This window comes from Heterocephalus glaber, unplaced genomic scaffold (assembly GCF_053883595.1).
Source record: "Heterocephalus glaber isolate CG9 unplaced genomic scaffold, H.glaber_assembly_v1.0 deba00001504, whole genome shotgun sequence".
NCBI lineage: Eukaryota > Metazoa > Chordata > Mammalia > Rodentia > Bathyergidae > Heterocephalus > Heterocephalus glaber.
The window spans coordinates 29,338,332-29,351,011 of NW_028258324.1; the positions used below are offsets into that span (position 1 = coordinate 29,338,332).

At 32.1% G+C, this 12,680-nt stretch overlaps 1 protein-coding gene across 4 annotated transcripts in view; it reads left to right on the top strand.

Moving 5' to 3' along the window:
* The first annotated feature begins 433 nt into the window (after positions 1–433).
* The window catches only part of Mbnl1 (muscleblind like splicing regulator 1), a 198,643-nt gene continuing 186,396 nt past the window's right edge, over positions 434–12,680 (top strand). For 2 of the 4 annotated variants that reach the window (XM_087186370.1, XM_087186381.1), the window contains exons 1-2: positions 434–530; positions 11,384–11,449. The gene's annotated coding sequence lies outside the window, so the exon portion shown is untranslated. The remainder of the gene's footprint in view (positions 531–11,383; positions 11,450–12,680) is intronic. The other 2 variants (XM_087186371.1, XM_087186382.1) reach the window with 2 other exon arrangements.

The following is a 12,680-nucleotide window of genomic DNA, read 5'->3' on the forward strand; positions in this document are numbered from 1 at the left end:
GTTTATAAGATTCCTATAGACAAAGTAGCAATTAGTTCATACTCCAAAACTTTTAGATTAGACATATAAAAACAAGTTTATTCCTTATATGTCATTTCCACAATTTTCTTCTGCATATAATATTTTGTTTTTCTATGATTATCATTTAGCTTCATAGGAGATGTTTCCTTATATAAATGAGAAGTATTTAATCAAGTGTAGGTTTCCTACACTTTTCTAAAAATTGTTTAACTTATGAATATGCATATACATTATCTTTTAAATAGAGAAGGACATACACAGATTATAGAGGCTTGAGTCTATGATTCCAAGTGTAAGCTTTGTCAATAATTTTCTATTCTGTGTAGAATATATGAAGCATAATGACTCTGGTGTTTCACAACTTCCTCTTTTGGTGGACTATCCTTTTCTAGAGGGAAAAATAATGTACTAGAAAAGAGAGTGGAGCAGAGTACAAAGCTCTTTGAGATGCTGGTAGATTAATTCAACCAACGAAACAGCTTAACAATCAACTACAAATAAGCATAGAGGTAAGAAGAAAATGTTACTTGGTATTTTTCATTTATTATTTGTATTGCTATTTATATATCAACAATTTAAATGCTGGCCAGAATACCAAGTAGATTATATATATATAAGCCTGATCTTTCTCCCAAGTAGAAAGTACTAAACACTTTAAATGAAAAAGTGTAATAAACTCATAGTTCAATTTTACACAAAACCTTTAAAAAGGCTGAAAATCTTTACATGTTTATGGCTCTCCAGATTATTTTACCTGCAAAATAAAAAATTTCTTTCTCGTATGTGTGTGATTTTGCACACAATTTAATGCAAGAGAAATTTCAGGATTAATAAAGTTGGGGAACTTTTCTTCTTCCCCTAAATCCAGTTTACCTCAAATATTGGTAAATTCTCTCACATATAACTCTTATTCATTTTGAATATTATTGGTTCAGTACTTTCCTCCTAAATTCTTCACATTTATTTCTACCTCTGTGAAAATATATTATTTAAAGTGTAACATTTCAGTATTAGTTTTATATTATCACATAATGATATTTATATTTAGAGAAAGTAATTTGTAGTATAGATAGCATGATTTTAAAATCTAAATAAGATGACTAAATTTAAGTTGATAAATTCACTGTTTTGCCAATATGATTAATCTGTGTTCATAATACTTAAGAATGGAGTAATAACTAAAACAGATAATTTGAACTGATTATTGAAAATTAAACTTGACTAGTCCTGGCTTCATTAGAAACATTCTAAAATAATTTAGACCCAGCAGAAATATGTTTTCTTATTTGTGCAAATCAAGAAAAATTCCTATATGTAATGACTGTCTTTAATATAATTGTTCAATATATTGCAACTATTAAATCTTCCTTTAAAAGTTGTTGATTTCTTTATACTTCAGTAAAGCCGTTACACAGTGTTTAATACAGTTTTTAAAAAAGAAAATGCAGTTTAAGTGAACTCTTCTGGATATATATATATATATATATATATATATATATACACACACACACATATATATAACCTAACTTTTATATATATATGAGTTTTGCTAGTTTCCTTCTGAGCACTTATATAACAAATATTTTGGAAAGGTGATATGTGTTACACATTTCTTCATGAGATCTGTTAATGTAAATATCCTAAGTAATATATATAAACGCTGACCTAATTTGGTTTGCTTTTTAAATTCCTCCAATCTCGAGGCTATTAGCAAATAAAGTCCATGTTTTTGCATTTCATAAAGTTTGGTAAATATTGGTGTCATACTAGTTCTATTACACTGCCTGATACCTACTTGTTTTTTAAAATTATTTTTATACAATATTCTATAACAATAGTTGCTATCTTTGGATTAGAGAGAAAATCAAAGGAGATTGTTAGTATTAAAAATTCAGGAAGTAAATTATAGATGCATAAATTATAGTTGACATTTTCAAATAGATTAAATTTTTAAAATTCAGGTAATAGTTGTGAGAAATCCATTTAAAGTGTGCCTCTTTTTTAATATTACATATTAATTAATTAAAGACTATGTCCACCAGAGTTTGACTGTATTTAATTCAAAAAATGCCACTTTTAACAACATTCTTTGGTATTCTAAATCATTGTATTTTCAAATGTCCAAAATTTTTGTATGGGATATTCTGATATCATGAACTATTAAAGGCTATGTGTATATTATACTTAGAATACGGTATTGCGCTAAATAGTAGGTAGTAATCCTGACAAAATGTAGTCTAAGTTAATTTAATCTAAGTTGATCACTGCTGTAACTGAAAAGAATAAATGAAGGCTAAAGCAATAAAGAAAATACTACCTTGCTGGCAAAATAGATTTGTTGTTATTGTTGCTGAGATAAATGAATTGTCTAGTTCTAGATTATATAAAATAAGTTTAGAATTTTTCTCTGGGAAAATTCTATTTACAGAAGATAAAAATGAAGGCTTACCTGGCTGAATTTCCGTAAGACATAGAGGCTATTGAAGGGACATTCTTCTCAATATGAGATGTGCAAGATTTTTTCCTTGCATATTGCCATTTTAAAAAATCATTTAGAACCTCCCCTAATCCAAAAATATTAACATAAATTAAATACAGTAAATACTTTATTGCTAGAAAACAAATTTTGACTTTTGAACTGTAGATATAAATTTTACCACATTGGTTAGATTATATTCATGTGATATCACCATGTAATATAGATTTTTTCACTGAACCTAATAAAATTTGAAAATAGATGTCTGCTATGTAGCACTGTAAAATTTGGTCTCTGTTTTAAAAAGACACGGTCAATTTTGTGGCATGTGGGTGATCGCCCTAGGAATCTATCAGACTATTGAAATACAGAGCTGATCCCATTAATTTCACAGTTAGTGTGTGTCAACTTCTCCTTCACAACATAACCTTCCCCAAATTGGCCATCTGTAGAGAAAAGGACCTGGTTATACAGAGCTCTATCACATCCTGCCAAGTAGACAAATCTATCTTTCAAATAACAATTACATTTAGGAAGAAGAATCTATCTGTTCTTCTTTTTGACTGGACTTCCAAAAGAACATTGAAATGTTTAGTTTTTGCTTGGTTGTTTTGTTTTTTCTCTAACGGGGCCATTTTCCTACTTGCAAGAATAAAGAGAAGAAAGTTGGTAGCCAGAAAGAAAGATTATGGTTCAGGTGAAAACTAAAAGAGGTGGTATGTCTTGAATTAAGCAACAAAAATCCTTTAAATCTGAATAACATGGGTTTTCTAGTCTTCTAAGATCAATTTTTTGTCCTATATCTGTGGACCATGTATTTATTTTTAATGATAGTGGCTTCTAATAAGTGCCACATGTAACATATTCATATTTATTGTGTTAAAATATGCACTAAGTGGAATAATTACTATGTTCACAAAAATACTATGACAGTTACTCTTTGTGACACAGGGTACAGATCTCATTGCCATACAGGAAATAATTTTTGCAATTATAAAAGGTTAGGGAAAGCCATTTCATGTTTCTGTTTCCATTTAAAAATAATAAAATTCAGTTTAATCTGTATGCTTGTAGAAAATAGTGTTCCTTGCTAAGTATTTAGTCTTTAAAATGTAAATTCTTTATTGCTTGAGAATTATGTTTATATTTCATTTCTGTCACTTGCCTGACAGCTTTGATTTTGTTCTTTAGTGAACTAAAAAAATAAAGTTTGACATATAGATCTAAAGTTTTCCAGATTCCCTCAAGTTTTACTTTTCATCATTCACATTTATACTGAGACAGGTTTAAGCTGGTTATGTTGGTACAAGCTTGTAATACCAGCTACTCGAGAGGCTGATGCAGGAGGATTGTAAGTAGGAGGCTAGCCTGGGGAATTTAACCAGGCCCTGTCTCAAAGAAAAAAATTCAAAATGGCAGGGATGTATTTCAGTAGTAGATCTCTTGCTTAGCTTATGTGAGGCTCCCGGCTCCACCCCCAGTACCACACAGACACACACAAATTATATTAATGCCATATTCAATAGTTTTCTTATTCTTATAAAAGGAATATAGCAGATTTGTATTTTTAAATCTAAATTTTATGGGGAAATGATAAATTAATATTAGAACTGCATAAAGCAGATCAGAATTAGAGTAGTTGACTGGTGTTTCAAGAACTAACATAAAATCTACACAACTAATTATTATTTTATTTTACAGATTTGTCACTATAACCCTTTAGGTTTTTAAAAATATGTAGTAGTTATCACATTCTAAAAGTTCTTCTCACCTTGGAAACAAAAATTGTCACATGATTTTTGAAAACCATCCCAAAAGGTTTTTTTGATTTTGAAAACAGAATAAAATTAGTGGAATTTTATGTGTATACTTAATTCATTTTAGTTTCACTTTGCACAAGAAAAGAATTTTAAGCAGCTTGCTTTTATTCTTTTTTTGTAATGAACAGATCTGAATTAGAAGAGGAACAAAAATATTCTTTATACTTTTCTGAGTAAAATAAAATCATAAATCTGATGGCAATGGATTTTTTTAAATGCTCACCAGAAATTCTTGATACATTCAAGCTATTTAAATATTATTTCAAGTTTAAAAAATTGTAAAAATAAATTAGTTTAATGCACACCTGTACAGCCTTACTCAGGATTGTTTAATCTTAATGGTACCCCATTTGAGTGATAATTTGATCTTATACAACCGTCTTGTCTTTCTATAACCATATATATAAATACATATAATTATATCCGTGATTTTATATATATAAGTACTTATATAGAGAAAAAAATTACTTGAAAATAAGTTCTTATTAAGAGGAGAGATACTTTCTTATGTAACAGTTACAATTCAAATGTCTACTTCATAAATTTATATTGATATACTACTTTTATCTAATATTTGTTCATATTCCCATTTTGTTGTTTAATAATAACCTTTATAACATTTTTCCTCCAGTAAATAATCCAATTTAGAGTCAATGCTCACATTTAGTTGGCTTCTCTTTTTAAATTTATTTTTAAATGACAAAATTGAATAATTTATTTTGTACAATTATTTAGAAACATCTATATTTTGGAATGGCTAATTTGAGTTAATAAGCATATGCATTAGCCCTCCTATTTATTTTTATTTGTGATGAGAACACTTAAAATTTATTCTCTTATCAGTTTTAAAGAACACCATATGTTATTATTGGCAGTCACCGTGAGGTACAGTAGATCTGTTGAATGTCATGTTTTTTTAGTTTCTTTTAATCTACTATATTTCTATAAAATTTATTTGTCTTTTAAGAAAGTGAAGATTTTAAAACATAATCTATCCCCTAACACTTTTTCCTTTTCTTTAAAAATTTAATTTAAATTGATGTACGTATTTATGAGATACCTGTGATGTTCAGATATATGTGTGCATTATATAAGGGTCAAATAAAGGGCAGTGTATTTATCTCAAACATTTATCATTTCTTTATGGTAAAAACATTAAAAATCTTTTCTTTACCACTAAGCCCAGCTTTTTATTTTTCCTGGTGGTACTGGGAATTGACTTCAGGGCCTTGCAGATGCTAGGCAAATGGCCTACCGCCGAGCTATGCAGCACAGCTTTTTGAAATACAGAGTACATTATTGTTATCTGTAGTTTTTTTTTCATTTTAGTAGCATGTTTCTTCTTTTGTATTTGTGACATCTTTGGTTGGAGTGTCATTATGCATTTTCTACTGGAATACTGCCAAGTGATGTTGTTTTCTCATGTTAACGTATGTAGAGCCACATGATGTTCATCTGTCTCATACACATTAAGTTAATTTTTGTTGCTTCATCAAGGAGTTGCCTCATTTCTGCATTGTATGGTGAGGCCTCCTCATCTAAAATTTCTCTTTGGATTTAACATTCACATTCACTGATGCTCTCATCTAGTACAGTCTTTAATATACAGGTTACAGAATTGATTCTTCAAGTCTAGCACTTCCTCCACTTTACACAAGTCTTTCCCATTCTTCTATAAGCAAAAGAACTCCCTTCTCCCACATTTGTTTAATTATATATTGATTTATTCTTCTGTCTGTTACTAGTGTTGACTCATGAACTTACATTTTTTCAGTGACTTAATAATTCCTTACTGCTTTAATCATTTTTATGTCAAATTGCTCACATTTGGCTACAGGAGTTCTTTCATTCTGGCTTCTATGTCCTTGCAGCATGTGCCCATCACATTAGTGAGCACTCTCTTACTTCGGAGCATAGAAAGATGTTCTTTGCACAGATGTGTACATGTGTATACATGTATATGTTTATAGATACATATATGTGTATTTTGGATATCATGAGATCACTTTGACATCTCCAGTTTCAACCCATCATCATAGGGTTTTTTCCTGTCCTCCCTACACCATATTTGCATGCTTCGTCTCCCACAATGTGAGACCTGGATCCTAACAACATTAGCATATTTACGCATTTGCCGAAGTCTGTAATATGTCTAAAATTATAGAATAGTTTACTCAGATCACGGCATAAACTACTCTGCTGAATAAGCATTTAGGGTTTGTGTGTACTTCTTGTGCCACACACCCATACTCCACCAAATACTTGATTTATAAATTATTTAAATAAGTTCCTCCTCATTCCTCTCTCCCTTTTTTCCATTCCTTCTTTTTACTTTCCACTCAGGGTAATCATTCCATTGTAATTTTTTTCCATTGTAATTTAAATACAATTAAGTTTATTTCATTTTCTTTCCTGATTTAGGCCCCTTTCTCCTTTATAATATCACTGGTTTAAGTAGATTAATTTATTTTGAATCTTTTTTTCTAAGCCATAGAGATCAAGTACTACTTGACCTAGCCATGTCTATTAAACCTGATTTATCTTATTCAAATGTTACTGACAATTCAGAAATATTCGCTTCAATTATTGATTTATATTTTAAATTCTAATCAGGACACATTTAATCTGAAGTCAAATTATCCTTTTTGATATTCCAAACAGTGACAACTTCAGAAAATGAAGTGGTTATTTATTGCCACGTTGATACTTGGTAAACTTTATGGATTTATCACTCCAGAGCTTTTTAAATTATATGTACATACAGCATCGCACTATCAGAAAAACGGATTACATAAGGAAATAAGAAGAAATCATGATTTTGTGCCACCTATAAATAATGGAAAATTGCTCATCCTTTTGTATGTAATTCTAAAATGTTTTTGCTTCCAACATTTTCCCACATTCTATTCCAGTACTCATAACTATAAATATACCTAAATATTTGTGGTAGGAAGGGAAAGTGTGTCAATACCAAAAGATTCATTTTCATGTTCAGCTTTATCTCTTACTGACTGTGGATCTTAAATAAGTTACTTCACTCTTCAAGTATCTAGCCCCATATCTTTAAACCATACTTCCTTCACCTAATGTCAACTTCTGAACTTATAACCATTAAACCTGTTCACTCAGGTGTTAACAAGCATTTTAAGTTCAACATTCCCCAAATAAAACCTTTCATTCCCTACCCCTCCCTCTGCCCCATGTCCTATCTTCTTCTATCAATAAATAGCACCACCACTTTCTGCAGTTATTCACTTGATTTCCCTCTTTCTTTTCTTCACTTTTATTCTACCTATCAGCAGAAATATTCTATATTCAAAATATACCCAATGCTGACTAGACTCTATGCTTTTGTATCTTGAGCATGACATAAGGCTCTGTCATCTCTGGTCTTGTTGGAGCTTCCTAAGAAAACCATTTTTCCTACCTCTGCATTCCTGCCAGCTGATTTTTTAATATATAAATCAAATCACAAGACTCTTTGCTCAAAATTCTTCAGATGCTGTCTACTGTAATTGGGGTAAAGTCCAAACTTTTCACTATGGTTATGGCTTGGACTCTGCCTGTATGTCTTCCTTCACATTCTACTTCCCATCTCCTCTTTCTTCTTTTCCCATCTTTGCCCAATACTGAGTCCTGACTTGATTCCTCATTTGGCCCCCAGAGCATCCCAAGCTCTTCCCTCACCCAGGAATGTGGCACATGCTTATTCATCTCTTTTTTAGGCATGCTCTTTCCACACTTCTGTGACACAATCCTTTCTTTATTTAGGTCTCCACTCAACTATTCCTCCTAAAAGATGTCTCCCCTGAGCAACTACATATTTAAGGATAGTATCTGTAATCCAGCCACTCTCTATCACTTTGCCCTATTTTCATTTTTTATTTACTCAATACTACATAAAACCTTAATTTTTATTTCTTCATTTATTTCTTCATTATTGCAATTCTTATTAATTATTCATTAACCTATTTTTAATTCATTATTTTTTGTAGAATACAAATTCCATAAAGACAGGAAGTTAGTCTGTGTTGTCCATATTTCACCCTCAGTTTCTGGTAAAATGCATGGAGCATAGTATGTGCTCAATAAATAATGATGATTAATTCAAAGACCTCAACATTTCTGAGTTTTATGTAGAACTAAAATGGGCAAAATAAAAACAACCATGTCCTCAGGCGGCTTTGAAGAAGCCTTAGTTATGGCAGTGCTCTAAACAAACCACCATGCCATTGTCAGGTGGAGAAACTTCTGTTCAAGTTGAATCAAAGAACTGAAACCAAAATGCGGGTCTCCAGAGACTGCAAGGAGATCAAGAAGTTCTCTATTTTCTTTGTTGCCTCTTTTCCACCGAACTAAGAAGAAGCATGTTCACAGTGGCTGCCACTAACGTTTTAGATGCTGGAGGCAAGAGTATTGCTTGCCCCAGTGTCTTTGCACTTGTTCCTCCCCTGCCCTGATCACCAAGAAAAACATGTGGCCACTGTTCTCCTAGTTGGAAGAGCTATTTCCTTCCAAAATCCTTTCCCAATTAACCATTGGCCTATGCTGTCCTAACATCTATACATAGAGTTCATATAATATTTTACAAGTTTCCTAGATCTACTTTTTTATTTTGAAAAGGATTATAAGGCAATTATAGCAAAATTGGTTTTCTTGTTCATGTAAAACATCAAGTTCAAAAAAATAAACATGTGACAGTTCTTGAGATTATTAGGTTCGGATGCTGCTGCTGCTGGTATCATAATAATCACAACAGCTTTACTACTATGTGTTGTACATTTTTTGTACCATCATATGTTAAGTGCTTTACATTATTAATTTAATACTGTAAACAATCCTGTGAAATAAGAACTATTATGCCTATTTTATAGATTTCAGAAAAAACAGAAGTTCAGAAAGTTAGAACCTTGATAAATATCACTTATCCTTGTACATTTGCTCTAAGTTGAATCTTCATCATGTTATAACACTGCCTCTACTAATTATTTCTCTGAGAAGCAAAGTAGGCAAATTTGAAGTTTAGATACAGTTAAAAATTTGGAGATCTTATAGTGCATGCCTGAACAAAGAAAAAACACAGTCTCAAAAATGAAATATTAAAAGAAGTAGACTGTTGTTAGCTACAACCTAAAAAATATATCAGGTGTCACATAGATAATCAAAATAAGTGAGAATTCTACTCCTGCAGTAGTGCTGGAGGAACCAGCAGTTAGGTAGAGTAAAGCCAGGATAAGAAAACTTGAAGAAACTTAAGACAAAAATCAAAGAAAGGAAAAACTATTTTGATACTCCATGAGCTGAATTCAGAGCATTTTTTTCTACCTTATTGTCCTACCCTAAGAAGTATTTGGTAACCCTGACTCTGTGGTTCTCTTCAGGAAGTGGGTTACGTGAAGAGGATTTTAACTCTTTTGAGAATCTTCTATTTTCATTTTTAAGTGAATTTACTCATATATCAAGCATAGCACACTGAACACTGTTCTGGATGCTAGGATATAGTGATGGATAAATTTAAGTATAAACAAAGAGCAAAATAAAAGATAATTGAAAGGGTTTTTTTTTTAAATGCGAAGGGAAACAAGAGATGGAGGGAGGGAAGGGAATAGGAGTTTTTAAAAAAGAGAACTGAAGAAAAGAAAGTGGAAATAGAGCTTTTGCAAATGGGAAGAGGAACAAAAGTTAGAGAGTAGAGAGGGATGGGAGGGGAAGAGCACGCAGAAAGAGTTAAGATGTGTTATAAACACGTACAAATGCCCCCATGATAAATGTAATCATTATATCCTGAAAACACATACTAATCAAAATAAATACATACATAAATAAGATTAAGTTTCTTCCCTCAAGGAATCCAAAAGGAAAAGACATTGAGTTAACCAGTAATCAAAATATATTTTAAAAGGACTTTCAGGTAGTTTTAATGACAAAAGAAATTTGGCAGAGTAAAGGGATAAAGTGACAAAGGAGATAAGCTTTCGCCCAAGTGGCTTCCCTGGGTGGCCTCTCTAAAAGGGTAACTGTTTCAGGCCACACTAGGAAGAGTGGGCCAGAAAGAGTGGCTATCAAGTGCATGGGCAGGAAGGAGCTGGCATAGCTGAAGACCAAAAGGAGCCTAGGTGTCAGAGCGTGGTGGGAGATGCAGCTCAAACTCTGGGATTGGGTAGAGGTGAGGTCACATATATTGTAAGCCAAGAAATGGAGCTATACATTGTGAGCAAGGATGTGTATATGTGCAAAATAGGGACAGGAATGCAATGAAAGACTTTTCTCTATGGTTAACACAGGGCAGGAAAAACTATTGTTTGAAGAAAATCAGGAATTATACCATAGGTCAAAAGCTTCTTAGGAGATTAATTATTATATAAGATAAATTTCAGATAAAGCAGGTTTACCTTCAAAGGTTAACGACATTTTCTCACCTTTTCATCTCTACAGTAGGTCAGATTGGACACAAGTGAAAAGGGCTCAAATATTATTTAAATTTGTCAACTAAGTATTTTCAGCAAAATTGCTGTGGAATAATTGACCCTGATTATGGTCATGTGAAAGTATACACACTGATATCTGCTAATGGGGTCATCATGAACTTTAATCTCTGCACCTATATGAAATAAAAGGCTGTTCTTCAGCCTCCAGAAACAACAGATGTGCCCTTTATTATTCTTCCTAGAAGAATACCAGTGACTCTCAGGCCTCTGGCAATATCAGCCTATTTCTCTTATAAATAGAAATAATTTATTCTGCCAATTTCCATAGTAATTATAAATTTTCTCTGATTTAAAAAATTATCCTAAGAGCTCTAAATGATATAAAATACTAATTTTTAAATCCCAGACTTAGTTGAACACATCTTCTTTTGGAGGGTAGAACATTTAAAGAATATGACTTGGAAAAGGAATATAGGGAATATAGGAAATATAGAATAGCTTAGTGAAAATGACATATAAAAAAATTGAATAAACAGACAATATCTGTTAAGTAGGCACCATAAGGACAAATGTCCTCCCCATCCATAGTAGAAAAAAATAATGATAACAAATATGGATTCTTCTAATTTTGGTTTTAGGCAAAGACTGGCAAAAACAAAAACAAAGACAAAACCTGCTAGCTGGCCTCAAACTGGGTGTGTGCTGTAAGTATGACCATGGGTGAAATGGGAAGGGGCAGAATCATGAAATAAGGCAAACATGGTTCAGGTTCTACAAGTTCAGCTTTGAGTGCTCCTGATTATGCTAAAGTATGACCATTATTGTGCTACTGGTATGGAGGGGACACAATCATCTATGTATTAGTTGAGCAATGAGTTCTGTCCTATCATGTAAATATGCACCGAAGATGATACTCTACACTATAGAATTATTGCAGGATATGTTATAGTGTGTGGTTTCTAAGAGCATGTGTGGGAGAAAATAGACCTATGAATATCTACAATGTGTATTAGAGGACATTATGAAATAGTAAGCCATTTCCTGGCCTGGGGGGATAAATCAAGAAAAGTGTTTAAAAGTATAAAAGCATTAGATTTTCTGCCATAAGAATAATACATACTTTGTCTGACCCTTCATCTGTTCATGGACGCTGAGGCTGATTTCATATCTTGGCTATGAAATAATGCAGCAGTGAACATAGGAGTGCAAATAATCCCTTTAACATTCTGATTTCACCTCCTTTGGCTGTATATCCAATAGTGGGGTTGCTGGATCATATGGTAATTATATTTTTATTTTTCTGAGGATTGTATCACTTTACATTCTCATCAAGTGTGCAAGGACTCCTTTCCACATCTTTGGCAAAAATTGCTACCTTTTTTCTTTTTTATTATAGCCATTTTAACATTTGTAAGGTGATAATGCCAAGAGAGTGAATATTAAGTGTACTCACTACAAAAATGATAACTAAGTGAGGTAATGCATTTGTCAATTAGCTAGATTTAATTATTCTATGATGCATATATACCATACTTGAAGACATTTTGTTATATAGGACAAATACATATAACTTTATATGGAAATTTTAAAAATAATTAAGTTTGAAAAAAAGTAACACATGTTTGTTGACATGAACTAGATTCAGGAAAGAAAGCAGAAAGAGCTCATGGATTGAGGCTTGACTTTATTTAGTTAAAAGGGGCTGATAATTGCCCTCCAGAAGTGGATGCTAAGGATGCCTTCTCCAGAGCCAAGAGGCCTCTCCTTCCACCTTGTCTTTGTTCTTCTTATTGGTGACCATCATGTTGGAAAAGAATGCCTTTCAAAAGTGTAAATGTTCTTCTTTCTGTGGGTGATGTCACCAGTCCTGTGGCCCAAGCACTTGCTACTAACCAGCACTTAGCAACACATAATCATTATTTTCTCCCTTTAGAA